Source organism: Dermochelys coriacea, chromosome 7 (assembly GCF_009764565.3).
Source record: "Dermochelys coriacea isolate rDerCor1 chromosome 7, rDerCor1.pri.v4, whole genome shotgun sequence".
In the NCBI taxonomy this organism is placed as follows: Eukaryota; Metazoa; Chordata; order Testudines; family Dermochelyidae; genus Dermochelys; species Dermochelys coriacea.
This window is the reverse complement of record NC_050074.1, coordinates 119,475,294-119,487,544: the sequence shown is the minus strand read 5'-3', so window position 1 is coordinate 119,487,544 and position 12,251 is coordinate 119,475,294. Positions and strand designations below refer to the sequence as shown.

Genomic DNA, 12,251 nt, shown 5'->3' with positions numbered 1-12,251 from the left:
AATTGAAAAACTCTGGAATTCAATGAACTGAGAAACCAACCTCTTCAATTAAGTTGGAGCATTGCATACTGGGACTTCAGTCTCCATGCCTTTGCATTATAGACAATTGAGGTCAGACTATGTTATGGAACTCCACAGATTGCACTTACTTTATGGGCTCCATTTTGGCCTGGATTCCACTTACTTAGTAGTACATGTTTGAGAACTCATGCTTGTAGATGTTTGTAAAAACTATTTTGATTCAATGTTGTCTCTTTTTTATTCCCCGTCTCAGAGGTAATGAAGTGCAAAGTGCAGTTTCCTATCAATATATTTCTCATTAGCCCTATAATCATGCTGATGAGGACAACAAGAGTAATGGATAAATAGAAACATGGCAGGAAAATAATTAAACAGCCAAAAGTGGGGGGGGGGTTGTTTTTTTTATTGAAGTACTTTGCTGTCTTCTAGTAGCTTCTATCAAAGAACCTTCTAAAGATAAAACTGCATTACACCCCTGGGAGATAGGTGTTTGGTGATCTAAAGAGTCTATATGCAACTTACCATTTCAGAACATCAACTGGAATTCATATCATGGAATGCCTCTCTCTAGATGTGGAATCCAGCATTTGCTGAGAGGGACTGCAGCATGTCTCTAAAAACAATGGTTGGTTTTTGGACTTGACATGGTCACCTTTTCAGGTGGAAACACCTTGAGATAAAAGGTTGGCTCCTACCCAGGAGAACTGGTTAACCAGGGAGAGGTCACCTGGCAACCAAGCCACCTGGTCAGAGTCTGTGCACACCCATTGAGGCAGCTGACAATGGGGACTGGAAAATATAAAAGAGGGTCTCTTGTCTGCTGTTTTGGAGGGAGAGAGAACAAAAGCAGAGATCCCACATTCTGGCTGAGAAGGTATATGGGTGTGGGGGAGAGGAGTGAAGAAGGCCTATGCCCACAGAGCTCTCCGGGTTAGTGAGAAGGCTGGGTGTAGGATGGTATATTATTTTGTCTATATCTGTGTATTTCTTGTGCTCTCTGTAAAAAGCAATTTTTTTTTTAGAATCCTGTGTGAATTCTGTGTGTCTGGTTTTCATTATCACATGCCTCTGAGAGAAATCATAACCTTTGGTGGGATTCTGGGGAACATTCAAGTGCTGCTGGGGAGGCTTGGAGAAGATGGCAGCTGTTTCAGGGCCTTGGTAATTGGGCCATGATGTGCCTGCCAGGAGGGGAGTCAAACATGATGTCTGCACCTGTAGTGTGTGCCTAGATGCTCAAAATCAGTGGCAGTTTCTAAACACTACGCAGCCCCAGCAAGAGACACAATAAGACACTTACCTGGGAGATAGTATATCTAGATTCAAATCTCACCTCTGAATCAGGAAGAGAGAAGATTTGAATCCCCATTTCTGTATCCCAGGTGAGTGACTCTATAGGCTGGTGACTGAGGTAGTCTCTATCTTTGGCCTAGTGAATATTCAAGTATTTATACAAAGTGAAACAGCTTCAGCAGGAGAGACTGATAGTAACCCACACTAGAATAGCATATAGCCTGGGAGTTAGGCTGCTCACCTACTGGGGAGAGCTACGTTCAAGTCCCTGCTCCAGAATGGGGATTCAAACCTCAGTCTCCTACAACCCAGGCTAGTGCCTTAACCAGTGGGTTAAAACACATGCGTTCATTTTTGGGGCCAACAAACTATCAATTTGCTGACCAATTCCAAATATTTACCAAACCAAATATTTCACCTGACTTTTCAGTCATGTATGAATAAGAATATTGATACATGAATCATAGAATCATAGAATCATAGAATATCAGGGTTGGAAGGGACCTCAGGAGGTCATCTAGTCCAACCCCCTGCTCAAAGCAGGACCAATCCCCAACTAAATCATCCCAGCCAGGGCTTTGTCAAGCCTGACCTTAAAAACTTCTAAGGAAGGAGATTTCACCACCTCCCTAGGTAACGCATTCCAGTGTTTCACCACCCTCCTAGTGAAAAAGTTTTTCCTAATATCCAACCTAAACCTCCTCCACTGCAACTTGAGACCATTACTCCTCGTTCTGTCATCTGCTACCACTGAGAACAGTCTAGATGCATCCTCTTTGGAACCCCCTTTCAGGTAGTTGAAAGCAGCTATCGAATCCCCCCTCATTCTTCTCTTCTGCAGACTAAACAATCCCAGTTCCCTCAGCCTCTCCTCATAAGTCATGTGTTCCAGTCCTCTAATCATTTTTGTTGCCCTCCACTGGACATTTTCCAATTTTTCCATATCCTTCTTGTAGTGTGGGGGCCAAAACTGGATACAGTACTCCAGATGAGGCCTCACCAATGTCAAATAGAGGGGAACGATCACATCCCTCGATCTGCTGGCAATGCCCCTACTTATACAAGTGAAGTGCTCCTACAGATCTTTGGAGAAGCTCTTTTATTTATCCACAGGCTAGTATTCATTGAACTATTCTGAATGTTCACAAATAATTTGCAGACATTAAAAAGAAGTCCTCCTCTATACCAGCTTTATCATTTGGATAAACTAATCATTAGATATCACCTCTTCAAAGCAAGTATGCCTTGAAGCAGCCTGCCTAGTGGATAGAGCACTGGAATGGGAGTCAGGAAATCCAGATTAAATTCCTTGCTCTACCACTGACCAGCTGTGTGAATTTGGGCAAATCATTTCACCTCTGTATTCCCCATCTGTCTTTTCTCTGCCTTGTTTTAATTCTCCAAGAGAGGGATTATGTCTACTATTAGAACTGTGTGGAGAATGGAAATTCCATTTTGTGGAGGATTTTGAGACTTCACATTTTTGTCCCAATTTGGACCAAAATCCCAAAACTTCAAAATTCTTAGCAAAAGAGAAATTTTGGGGGGTGAAGAAGGAAATAATTTGGGATCAATCAACCTATTTCTTTTTCACAATATTTATAATATTGGTTTGATTGTTTTACTTGATTTTTGTTCTAACATATATGAGGCAAAAGCTTTAAAAGAAGTCATTTTGAAACAAAACTCAATATTTCATTCCAGAAGTGTTGAAATGTGTCAGCTTGTTGCTCTTTTATTTTCTACAATGAAAATTTGGCAAAATGGACAAGATTTTGCAAAGCATTCTGATGGAATGACATGTCCCTGTTCTGTCAAAGTTGTTTCTGATCAGCTCTGTTTCCGCACAGAGCACAACGGAGTCTGCAAACATTTCTGTAATCAAAATATAAATAATAACAGTGCAAGCGTCTGTGCTTCAATCCTCATGACTCTTTCAATGCACTTTAATTCTACCACTGCTGTTCCAGTCCTGAACAGTGTTTGTTAGAAATCAGTAACCGGAACAAAGCACTTCTTTCCTTTCCCATCCCTAAAATAAACTTCACTAAATGAGACAGTAGTTCTGGAATTATAAGCAGAAAGGATTCTTTGCAGCTCTGTAATTTCAGTATGATGCTTTTTATATTTGCTACTAACATTAACTATTAACATTAAGATTTATTATGTTCTGGCCATTATTGTTCCTATTCCAACTCTTTATTTATTATTTATTTGGCATGCTTTTCTTGGGAATATAATCCATGTATAAATGCAGGTTTTTACAAATGTAATTTATTTTTAATTTGCTTATCAAAAACAAATGCCATCTACCTGGATTGAATAGACTCATTGTGAAATTAAAACTTTTAGCTGCTTTATAACACAGCTTATATTGTTTCCAATTAACTCTTTTCATTTGCTTCCAAGTCAAATTCTTTGGTTCGTAATGTAGCAAATTATGTGCACAGACAAAGGAAATGAGACAAGATGTTCTTTTCCCCAGAGTAAATTAAATTTTCTGTGTGCTCTCCCCAGTCTGTTCTCACATTGATGTATTGTGGAGATAAAAAGGAAGTTTATCTGACGGACCTATTGAAAGGGCTAATGGAAGTTAGATACATTTCCCTATCTTCCTGGGTGCTGAGGGGAACAAAGTCCAAAAGCTGAAAAGCACAATCTGCTAGAACCAGTGGGCATATTGTTGGTAAATTCCCAAGTATTTCCAGCCAAAGGGTCATATACTGACTGGTGGAAGTTCCATTGATTTCAATGAACGGCTTAAACAATCTGCTTCAATCACTGTTCATAAGTGAGTCACACACAGGATGTACCCAAAATTTAGAAAAGAGAGAGTTTGGGATCATTATTAAAAGAATTCCCATGACAAGAAATTAACCAGTGTGCTTAACCCATTTCTCTTTCTCATTTATATACCCTGCATGATCATATCTGAGCATTTTTGTAACAGTTACTGACCTCTTCTTCTTCTGCTCAATTGCTTCAGTGCACAGATAAACCTTGAGAAAACGATGGCGCATATAAGGGAGCTGTAATGCTGCAGAACTTTGCCAAAATGGCTCATGTTTCTCCTCCTAAAAGTTTTTAGATCTTGTTTTTTGTTTTTTTAATGAAATAAGTCAACTGTATCCTATCTTCCCAATCGAAGTGAGATTCAGCATTTACTGGTATGGTCATGGCTCCGATCACTCTTTGACTATTAATGTGTTTCAGACCAGTAATCTGAGAAGCAATTTCACCTTGGCTATCTTTATAGACCATAGTCCAGACTGCTGTATATACAGATGATAGTCTGTGCACAAGACAATAATGACAGTTGGGGATGAGTTTGAAAACTAAGAAGTGGAAGGTGTTTTTTTTTTTTTTATGGTTGGTTCAGAAGCATGGAGAAAATTATAGTTTAGATCTGTAGCAAAACTGCAGCAACCAGACATGAGGCCTTGTCTGGTGTAAAGCGGCATAGCAGTCACCAGCGGTTCTCAAACTGTGGGTCAGGACCCCAACTTAAGTTATGACCCCATTTGGGGATCAAAAAAAAAGCCCCTCATTTTGGGATAAGGGCTTTGATACTTTTTTAATTACATAGCTGCAGTGCCTTCATGCAAATCCACTATCAATGTTAACACCCTTTTTAACATACCAGGCGTTCATCATACAATAGAATTCAGATTGAATAGAAAAGGCCACAATTTAGTTTTCCATAGTGCCTTTGCTAATCAAGGTATCTGAAAGCCACCTGACTACACCTCCATGAGCATAACATTCCCTGAGCTCCACTCTGTTAGTCTTTTTTTTTTTAATCCATCTCTTTTCTGCTGTGGATATCAATTCACCACAACCCCCAGGTTCAGAAATGAGCCATGCTGTCCTTGACTATAGTATGTATTATTACCTCTTACTTGTAGAGCACCATAATCATGCAAGTCATTTTAGAACCATGTATGAAGACAAAGATCCTTCTTCAGAGACCTTAACATATGAAATTACTCAAATAGATACAAGGGGCAGGCGAAGAAATTAGATTAATCAAAGATCTTTCTTTCCACCCTGTTGAATCTTGTCTTATACTTCGGTTTGCTCTCAAAGAGCTTATAACCTATGTTTTTGTTATGTTTTCTCAAGCGCAAACACATTGGGGTCCTGGTTCACTAGTGGGCTTCCTACACACTATTAGTTGAAATAAATAGTAACTAAATAGTTGGGTCTTGTTGGTTTCAAGGATTTTTTAAGTTATATTTTCCAGAACAAAATTATAGCATGACAAGCTGGGGCAAAAGAGCAGAGGGCAGAAAGCTAACGATGGAAAGCAAAGCAAAATCAGTGGCTTTTTAGGAGGGGTTTGAAAGAAGCAAAGAAGGCTGGTTTGTGGAGTGGGGAGATTTTGTTTGTAGTGAAACAGGTGGGAAGCCAGGGGGAGAGCTGAGAAAGGGAGAAGTGTAGAAGGAGACATGATCAGAACAACAGGTAAGGAATAGAACTATGGCACCTCTTCAGCAAAGTATTTAAGCAGGAAGGATTTCACAATGGTTAGGGAGCTGATCAGGGACCTGCAGGCACAAAGTGATGGAGGTCAAGTGCCCCCCCCCCCCACAATTTCTGTGGGGGGAGGGAGAGGAGCTCTGTCTTTTTCGTGCTGCAACTGCCTCTCCCCCCCCGGCACTATTGGTCCCTGTCCCTGGCATCCAGGACCGGGTGGGGAGCAGAAGGGGCAGGACCAGCCACTTCTCACTCTGGCTCGTTGCTCTGTGCAGCGTGGCGGCTGGCTGCAAGAGCCTGGCCAGGGAGGCAGCAGGCCACCCTCCGCCCAGGCCTGGCTGCTGGGGACAGTGGCCAAGCAAGCCAGAGTCCTCCTCCACTCAGGCAGCTGCTGCACTGCACGGAGCAGCGACCCCAAATGGCCAGCTTCAGCCACGTGAGAAGTGGCTCCATCCTGCTCCCCACCTGGGCCCATTGCCAGGGAGAGCTGCCGAACATGCCAGGGAAGAAGCACAATGGAAGAAGGGTAGATCCCTGCCCTGTCCCCGCAGGTAACTCTGTTATGGGGACAGCACGGCAGTCCCAGTCTAGGTGGACGGGTCACTGTGCAGAGGAGACACGTGGGGCAGTTGTGTTCTTCCCCCTTTAAATTGTGTGCCATCTCCCAAGTATGAAGAGGCACAAGTCATCTATGGAGACTTGAGTTCCATTGCCTGTTCTGCCACTGACTTCCCATGTGACCTTCGGTAAGTCTCTTAAGGCCAGATTTTCAAAGGTCTTTAGGTGCCTAAAGATGCAGATAGGTACTTAGTGGGGTTTCCAAAAGTGCCTATGTGCACCTTTAGACACTTAAAGACCTATGAAAATCTGGCCTTAGCCTCTCTGTACTTCAGTTCTCCATATAAAAATGGGGATAAAAAAAGTCAGGGGAAGCTCCCTTTGATGGACAGCCAGCCAGCCAGTTAGCTGTAAAATCCCTCTTGGTAGCTGTTCTCTGCTTGCTTACTTGTAAAGAGTTAAGTCCCTCAGGTAAAGGAAAAAAAGTGGGCACTTGACCAAAAGAGCCAATGGGAAGGCTAGAACTTCTTAAAATGTGGAAAGAAACTTTCCCTTTGTCTGTTGTTCTCTCTGGGTTGCAGGGACCAGGAGCAGTATGGCTATCAGTAGGAATGCTGTGTAAGTTTGAACTAGGTATGAAAAATTATCTTCCATACCTAGAAGGAATCATTTAGATAGGGAATGTTTAGAAAAATGCAATCAGGTTTATTTCGGCTTGTGGTTCTCCTCTGTACTAACCCCAGATACTTTTCGTTTGCTTGTAACCTTTAAGATGAACCCCCAAGAAAACTATTTTGGGTGCTTAATTTTTGGAATTGCTCTTTTAAAAATCTAGCAAAAGCCTAAGTTCCAGATGTATTTTCTTCCCTTTCTTGTTTTTAATAAAATGTTGCTTTTTTATTTTTTTAAGAACATGATTTGGATGGTTGTGTCCTAAGAGGTTTGTGCCTATGCTGTTTGATTAGCTGGTGACAACAGCTAATTTCCTTTGTTTTCTTCTCTGCTCTTCCTCAGGTGAAAGAGCTTGAGGGTACCCCACAGAGAGGACTTCCCAAGTGCGCCTTTTTTCCACTGAATGCATCCGATGAAGTGAGCTGTAGCTCACAAAAGCTTATGCTCAAATAAATTTGTTAGTCTCTAAGGTGCCACAAGTACTCCTTTCCTTCTGGAGGGTTGGTGACCTTAGCTCACTGATGGGCAATAGATGAGATTTCACAGCCCTATTGAGTGCTGCAAACTTCCAGTTAGCAAAGCAACTTTGAGTGAGTGCACCTGTAAGTCTACATAGAGTTCATGGCTAATTGTGTGCTCGGAAGTGGAGAAAGGGGTTCCAGACAGATAGTTGGCAACACACACATAGCTGCAATATCCATGTCCTAATTTTTCAAACCAGGGGCCGGAAGATGGGGGGGCGCCCCCACCCCTCTATTTAGGCACTTGCATACAAGTGGTGTGGTGATCAGAAGTGCTGAGTGAATTATCCCACAAATCCTACCGGAGTGATTGGGAAAAGCAGGGGCAGAGAATTACTTGTTTTTATTTAGGGGCCTGAATCTGGGGTTGAGTGCCTAAAGTAAAGAATTGTTTTAGTAGAATGTTAACATTATGAAGGTAAGAAGAATCAAGGAATAAATAATACCCTAGGTTAATTCTTACCCATATATAGGAGGTTTGATTACTTTTTAGAAAGCTCAATGTATACAGGGAACTGGATCCTCAGCTGGGCTTAGTTTCCCTATTAGTACTGCTGTGGCAGGGGAGGCAAAGATGGCTTTAAGCTACAGGGCTACTCTAACTGAAACTGGTGGTGGGAAAGATCCCCTAGGTAAGTACAGGCAGGATCAGGGCCTAAGTAGGAATCAGACATACCAGATGGGTGTAGGGCTCAGCAGAGTCAGAGAGGAGGAAGACCAGGTGACAGTAATAGAAATATAAGGTGGCAGGTTAGTTACAGCTGAGATGTTTTAAAGGTTACAAGTACATTGAGATACCCGGTTCCCATTCATTTTACTGGGAACTGCACTTCCAAATCTCCTAGGCAATTTTAGAAATTAAATTGATTTGAACTAAAGTTATATTGTAGGAACTCCTAGGGGGTCAAGCAAGCTGTGTGTATGCCTAACACAAGGAGGCCACACAGAGAAATTGACAGTCCGTGCCCTCAAAGAACTTGAGATCAAACAGAACCACTCCACTAGAGATTTCAATCCTAGGACTGGAAGGGACCTTGAGAGGTCATCTAGTCCAGTCCCCCGCATTCATGGCAGGACTAAGTATTATCTAGACTACCCTGGAAGAGGTGTTTGTCTAACCTGCTCTTAAAAGTCCAATATTAAATATTCCAAAGAACAGACAGATCTTCTTTTACCTTCAGATTAACTAGAAGGTTCTGGATGCACAACAAAGGCACTATGAGAATGAGGTTCAGAAGCTGGATTTTTATCCTAATCTGACTATGGTTGTTGAAGAATGCAAATTGGCTCCCCTTGATGAGCTAAATCAAGTTTTGATGAAACACATAACTGCAGATTTGCATATTTAAGATTTCCTGTGTAAGCAATATCAGACAAGACAATGCATCCAGGCGTATTGCTTTCTTCATCATGCAACACTAATACATTTAAAATAATGCATACCTCCCATGTAGGTTTATGTGGGAATTGACAGTTTTGAGGTAGGTTCATCATTCATTTCACCACAAAGAAAAACATAGGGGTAATGTGATTAAAAATGGTAACTACAGCACTCAAGACATGTTTAATGCACATGATTACTGATTTTCTTCAGTCTTGTAATGTAAAGTGAACGATGCTTTTCATCTGGGTAGTGGCACCTTACTTAGATTACAGTAGCACACAAATGCTTTAAAAAGATTGAAGGTGGGTTTTCCCCCTCTTACTCTGTGGATTCTGTATATTTTGATATGCTGCAATATACTTAAAAGGTGTGTACATTCTGTCTTTAAGATAAAATGTACTGTGATGAGGTATAGACTCCACTTTGGCACTACAAGGGTTAACATGGACCTGGAAGGCAAATAATGCTATCTTGCTACAGCTAGAGGATGACCAGGCTCAATTAAAGATGAAGCACAGGTGGGGAAGGAGCTGAGTAGTTAGTGAGGAAGCTCAAATTTGAAGGAGGATGCGGCGGGGACAACTCTGCAGTCCCTCTCTGAGTAATTAGTCTAGGAAAGAAACCCATGATAGAGGAGGTCAGGAGTTCCTTCTCTCAGGAAAGGGCCTCGGGAAGACAGATTGAAGAAGACTACAGGGATAGACTTAATCCCTGTGTGAGTCCTGGAGGGAGGGCACAGGGAGGCAGGCCTGAGGGGTCCATGTTCCAGCACAGAAAGAAGGAGCTAGGAGGATCTAGGGAGAAGTCAGAGGCCTCGGAACCAGAGAAGAGGCTGCATGATCAGTGGTATGAAGTGGCCCAGGGAAGCAGAAGTCCTAGCTATTTATTACAGGGTCCCTGGGATGGAACCCAGAGCAGAGAGTGAGTGTGGGTTCTCCTACCTGCCCCTGAGGAAGGTGTATACTGAGCCCAGGGTGGGGCTGAACACTGAGCATCAAGGCTAGGACAAGGTACGGTCCCAGATGGGGAAGGAAGGTCTTTGGTTTTGGGGACTTTTAGTTGTATTTTTGGTACCCTGGAAGGGGAGAGGCTTTAAAGTGACCTGGCCAGAGCAACAAGTCTCAAGACGAGGGAGGCCCTCGGAGGGTCAGAGCAGCCATAGGCACAGGGAGCTAGATGAGGAGAATCTGTTATGCCTCATCCAGCCATGAGGGAGCATTGTAGGGGTGAGTCCACCCTTCTATTTATAGCCATATGGGCCCGCTATCACGTACATCCTCCCCTTTCACACGCACACACATAAACTGCTCAGATGCCCACATGCCTCTCCACAGACAAACACGCTATTCCAATCTTAGTGGTTTTGTACTCTGCCCTTTTTGGTCCTGATCCAAAGTTCACTGATGTTCATGGAAAGACTCCCGTTGACCTTAATGGGCTTTGGGGCAGGCCCTTTGTTCTCTGAGGCACCACTGCTCTATGGCACAAGATCAAATGGCTATAAACTGGCCATGAACATAATCCGGCTGGAAACTAGAAGGTTTCTAACCATCAAAGGAGTGAGGTTCTGGAACGCCTCCCAGTAGGAGTTGTGGCAGGGAAGGAGGCAAACAATGTAATTAGTGTTGAGAGTTGGACAAATTTGAATGCAAATGATGGGGATACTTCTGATGGTAGGAGACAGGGCTCAGCAGTCCTGGGGCTCACTTCCAGTTTGTCTTATGTTCATGCTTCATGGTTTTAGCTGGGCACCTGCAGGGGTCAGGAAGAGATTTTAACACCCCCCCACCCAATGTATTCCGAGATTGAGGGTTTGTTGTGGTTTTTAATTTGCTTGTTTTGATTTTTAAATTTCCTTCCTCTAAAGCATCACGGATGGCCACAATTGGAGATGGGACCCTGGATGATAGGACCCTGCTCTAAGGTGGCACTGAGCAATCTCTTTCTTGGGTGCTTGGCTGTCTGGTTCTTGCTCACATGCTCAGAGTCCAACTGATCGCTATATATGGTGTCAGGAAGGAATTTTCCCCCGGGTCAGAGTAGCAGTGACCTGGCGGGTTTTACCTTCCTCTGCAGCATGAGGGTGTCACTTGTCAGGATTATCTGAGTATATCTCATTTAACTGCTTCCATGCCATTGCAGGGGGATCAAGCACTGATGTGTCGCAGTCCCTTCTGTTCTCTGCCTGTGGCACATAACAGTTTAGTCTCCTGTGGGTCATAATACTAGGGTCTCATTTCTGTGGTTGGGATTAGTGTGTAGGTGCTGGCTGTTGTCAGTGGCTTGGGACATACAGGAGGTCAGACTAGATGATCTGGTTGTCTCTTGTTGACCTGAATTTATAGGCTTGTTTATTATGGCTCACCACTGATCTGATCAGAAGATATTTAGGTTCTTGTCTCAATGCAGGCTACAGAGTGTTCAGTGTTGTGAGAGGACTCTTGGGTTGTGTGGCAAGGACACTTATACGGAGGACAATACCAAATTGATAAGCTCTTTATTAACTGAAATGAAAGAATAATAAATGCTATTAAACACAGAGTCACAAATTCTGTGACCCCTGGTGGTAAAATCTCTATTCTAAAAGGCTACTTAAGCTAGCATACTCACACCCTTCCCTTAACTCCTGGTAGTAGGAGACAGAGGACCAGCCTTGTCTCTGGCATGCCCAATGAATTGATGGTCCAGGCATCCCACGTTGGTAGGGATTCAGTTCGAGTGTTGAGTAGCTAAACTGTATTGCAAAGCTGAGCTGATTGCTTTTTCCTATCTTCTATCAAGCTACCATCCTGTATGGTTGTTTGCCCTTTTATAAGATCCTGACACTCCCTTAATCCAGGCCCAGCCTTCCATGCCCAAATCTTATTTCCTTGCCCAAATTAATCTTCCGGTACACTTACTCTACAGCTTAACATGCTATGACACGTTCATACATATTAATATATATGATCTCATCCCTGAAATGTTACCCTGGGCCTTATAACTTCTATGTTCTGTGATATAGAACATGTGCAGTTACAGGTCTGTTCCAAACCTATGATAAACAGATTCAGTTCTTTGTTCGGTCCCCCCATTAAGTTTCCCAAAGTTAAGAGGGGTTGGCTATTTATCTATACTAAAGGTTACAAACACTCATATTGACTTGCTCTAGGTAATGACATGGGATACAGGCCTGTAGGTTGCATGCATTACTTATGAATACCCAGGAATAATTATTATGAATAGTGTATACTGAATTCAACATAAACAAAACTCAAGAAAATAAGATGACTCAATAATACTAGGTTATGAGAGCAAAATAATATGAATCAAACCAATGGAGAAAA

General features: G+C 42.6%; 1 long non-coding RNA gene across 1 annotated transcript; it reads left to right on the top strand.

Moving 5' to 3' along the window:
* The first annotated feature begins 7,868 nt into the window (after nucleotides 1-7,868).
* Nucleotides 7,869-11,681, top strand: LOC122461043. Its single transcript, XR_006282732.1, has 3 exons — nucleotides 7,869-7,880; nucleotides 8,194-8,200; nucleotides 11,527-11,681. It is a non-coding gene; the product is annotated as an uncharacterized LOC122461043 (long non-coding RNA).
* The last annotated feature ends 570 nt before the right edge of the window (nucleotides 11,682-12,251 follow it).